General features: G+C 36.6%; 1 pseudogene; it reads left to right on the forward strand.

The window, feature by feature from the left end:
• Window positions 1-287: 287 nt before the first annotated feature.
• On the forward strand, window positions 288-404 carry LOC123391844 (annotated as a pseudogene).
• The last annotated feature ends 3,563 nt before the right edge of the window (window positions 405-3,967 follow it).

The following is a 3,967-nucleotide window of genomic DNA, read 5'->3' on the forward strand; positions in this document are numbered from 1 at the left end:
GCCCCTAACATTGGATTTTTGATAAGAATTGAATTTACAGATGGTTTTCGGTAGTATGGACATTTTAACAATGTTAATTCTTACCATTCATAAATATGAGCTATCTTTCCATTTGTGTCTCCTTCAATTTCTTTATCAATGTCATAGATTATGGGGTACAGATCTTTCATCGTCTTAGTTAAATCTTATCCTAAGTATTTTATTAGTTTTGATGCTAGTGTGAATTAGATTGTTCTCTTTATTTTTTCAGATAGTTCATCATTAGAGTCTTAAAATGCTTCTGTCTTGTGCTTGCTTTGGCAGCACATATACTAAAATTGGAATGATGCAGAGAAGATTAGCATGATCACTGAGCAAGGATGACATGAAAAACTATTAAAAAAACGAAACAAAACAAAATTCTTGTCTTTTATATATTTATCTTGTATTTGGCAGCTTTACTAAATTTGTTTATTCAAAATATTTATGAATTTTTTAGGATTCTTTTACATGTAAGTTCATGTTATCCAAAAAAAGAAAATTTTACTTCTTCCTTTTTTTTTGGAGTCTTTTATTTCTTTGTGTTCCTTGTTTCTCTGGCTACGACATCCAGTACTATGTCAAATGAAGTAGTGAAAGTGGACACACTTGTCTTTTTCTGATATTTAAGGGGAAAACTTTTAAACTTTTTTGATTGAATATGAGATTAGCTCTGGGCTTGCAATATGTGTTTTTTCTTTAATGGATTTTTTAAATTATTTTTTAAAATTTTTTATAAACATATAATGTGTTTTTATCCCTAGGGGTACAGGTCTGTGAATCACCAGGTTTGCACATTTCACAGCACTCATCATCACTCACCATAGCACCTGCCCTCCCCAATGTCCATACCCCCACCATCCTCTCCCAACACACCTCCCCCCAGCAATCCTCAGTCTGTTTTGTGAGATTCAGTCTTTTATGGTTTGTCTCCCTCCCAATCCCATCTTCTTTTATTTTTCTTTTCGTACGCCCGAAACCGCCTATGTTGCATCTCCACTAGATCATATCAGGGAGATCATATGATAGTTGTCTTTCTCAGATTGATTTATTTCGCCAAGCATAATACCCTCTAGTTCCACCCACGTCATCACAAATAGCAGGATTTCACTTCTTTTGATGGCTGCATAGTATCCCATTGTACATATATACCACATCTTATTTATTGATTCATCTGTTGAAGGACATTTAGGTTCTTTCCATAGTTTAACTATTGTGGACATTGCTGCTATAAACATTTGGGTGCATGTGCCCCTTCAGAATGCCACGTTTGTATCTTTAGGGTATATACCCAGTACTACAATCACTGGGTCATAGGCTAGTTCTATTTGCAGCTTTTTGAGGCACCTCCACGCTGTTTTCCAGAGTGGTTGCACCAGCTTGCATTCCCACGTACAGTGTAGGAGGGTTGCTCTTTCTCCACATCCTCGCCAGCATCTGTCATTGACTGACTTCTTCATTTTAGCCATTCTGAAAGGTGTGAGGTGGTATCTCATTCTGGTTTTGATTTGTATTTCCCTGATGCCGAGTGATGTGGAGCATTTTTTCATGTGTCTGTTGGCCATTTGGATGTATTCTTTGCAGAAATGTCTGTTCATGTCCTCTGCCCATTTCTTCATTGGATTATTTGTTCTTAGGGTGTTGAGTTTGATAATCTCTTTATAGATTTTGGATAGATACTGGCCCTTTATCTGGTATGTCATTTGCAAATATCTTCTCCCAGATAACTTCTGACAGTCATCTTTTGGCTTTGTTAACTGTCTCCTTTGCTGTGCAAAAGCTTTTTGATCTGATGAAATCCCAATAGTTCATTCTTGCCCTTGCTTCCCTTGCCTTTGGCGATGTTCCTAGGAAGAAGTTGCTGCTGCTGAGGTCAAAGAGGTTGCTACCTGTTCTCTCCTCAAGGATTTTGATGGATTCCTTTCTCACATTATGCTTCTTCATCCATTTCCAGTCTATTTTCATGTATGGTGTAAGGAAATGGTCCAACTTCATTTTTCTGCATGTGGCTGTTCAATTTTCCCAACACCATTTGTTGAAGAGGCTGTCTCTTTTCCATAGGACATTCCTTCCTGCTTTGTTGAAGACTAGTTGACCATAGAGTGGAGGGTGTATTTCTGGGCTCTCTATTCTGTTCCATTGATCTATGTCTGTTTTGGGGACAGTTCCCTACTATCTTGATGATGACAACTTTGTAATAGAGCTTGAAGTCTGGAATTGTGATGCCAACAACTTTGGCTTTCTTTTTCAATATTCCTCTGGCTATTCGAGGTCTTTTCTGGTCCATATATATTTTGGGATGATTTGTCCCATTTCTTTGAAAAAAATGGATGGGATTTTGATAGGGATTGCATTAAATGTGTAGATTGCTTTAGGTAGCATAGACATTTTCACAATATTTGTTCTTCCAATACAGGAGCATGGAACATTTTTCCATTTCTTTGTGTCTTCTTCAATTTCTTTCATGAGTACTTTAGAGTTTTCTGAGTATAGAATCTTTGTCTCTTTGGTTAGGTTTATTCCTAGGTATCTTAGGGTTTTGGGTGCAATTGTAAATGGGATTCACTACTTAATTTCTATTTCTTCAGTCTTGTTAGTATAAAAAACATGCAACCAATTTCTGTTCATTGATTTATATCCTGACACTTTACAGAATTCCTATACAAGTTATAGCAGATTTGGAGTGGAGTCCTTTAAGCTTTCCACATACAGTGTCATATCGTCTGCAAACAGGGATAGTTTGACTTCTCTTTTGCCAATTTGGCAAAATTTGGATGCCTTTAATTTCTTTTTGTTGTCTGATTGCTGAGGCTAGGACTTCTAGTACGATGCTGAATAGCAGTGGTGATAACGGACATCCCTGCCGTGTTCCTGACCTCAGCGGAAAAGTATTCAGTTTTTCTCCATTGAGAATGATATTTGCAGTGGGTTTTTCATAGATGGCTTTGATAATACTGATAATATGTGCCCTCTATCCCTACACTTTGAAGAGTTTTAATCAGGAAGGGACACTGCACTTTGCCAAATGCTTTTTCAGCATCTATGGAGAGTATCATATGGTTCTTGTTCTTTCTTTTATTAATGTGTTGTATCACATTGATTGATTTGCAGATGTTGAACCAACCTTGCAGCCCTGAAATAAATCCCACTTGGTCGTGGTGAATAATCCTTTTAATGTACTGTTGAATATTATTGGCTAGTATTTTGGTGAGAATTTTCGCATCTGTGTTCATCAAGGACATTGGTTTGTAGTTTCTTTTTTGATGGGATCCTTGTCTGGTTTTGGGATCAAGATGATGCTGGCCTCAGAAAAAAAAGAGTTTGGAAGTTTTCCTTCCATTTCTATTTTTTTGGAACAGCATCGTGAGAATAGGAATTAATTTCTGTAAATGTTTGGTAGAATTCCCCTGGGAAGCATCTTGCCTGGGGCTTTTGTTTGTTTGGAGATTTTTGATGACTGTTTCAATCTCTGTACTGGTTATGGGTCTGTTCAGGTCTCCTATTTCTTCCTGGTTCAGTTGTGGTAGTTTATATGTCTCTAGGAATGTATCCATTTCTTCCAGATTGTTGAATTTGTTGGCGTAGAGTTGCTCATAGTATGTTCCTATAATTGTTTGTATTTCTTTGGTGTTTGTTGGTTGTGATCTCTCCTCTTTCATTCATGAATTTATTTATTTGGGTTCTTTCTCTTTTCTTTTTGATAAGTCTGGAAAGGGGTTTATCAATCTTATTAATTCTTTCAAAAAACCAGCTCCTAGTTTCGTTGATTTGTTCTATTGTTTTTTGTTGTTGTTGTTGGGTTTTTGTGGTTTTTGTTTGTTTATTTGTTTCTATTTCATTGATTTCTGCACTGATCTTTATTATTCCTCTTCTGCTGGGTTTAGGCTTTCTTTGTTGATCTTTCTCCATCTCCTTTAGGTGTAGGGTTATGTTGTGTATTTGAGATCTG

The sequence above is a fragment of the Mustela putorius genome, unplaced genomic scaffold, assembly GCF_011764305.1.
Source record: "Mustela putorius furo isolate JIRA1106 unplaced genomic scaffold, ASM1176430v1.1 tig00000330_pilon_pilon_pilon, whole genome shotgun sequence".
Taxonomy (NCBI): domain Eukaryota; kingdom Metazoa; phylum Chordata; class Mammalia; order Carnivora; family Mustelidae; genus Mustela; species Mustela putorius.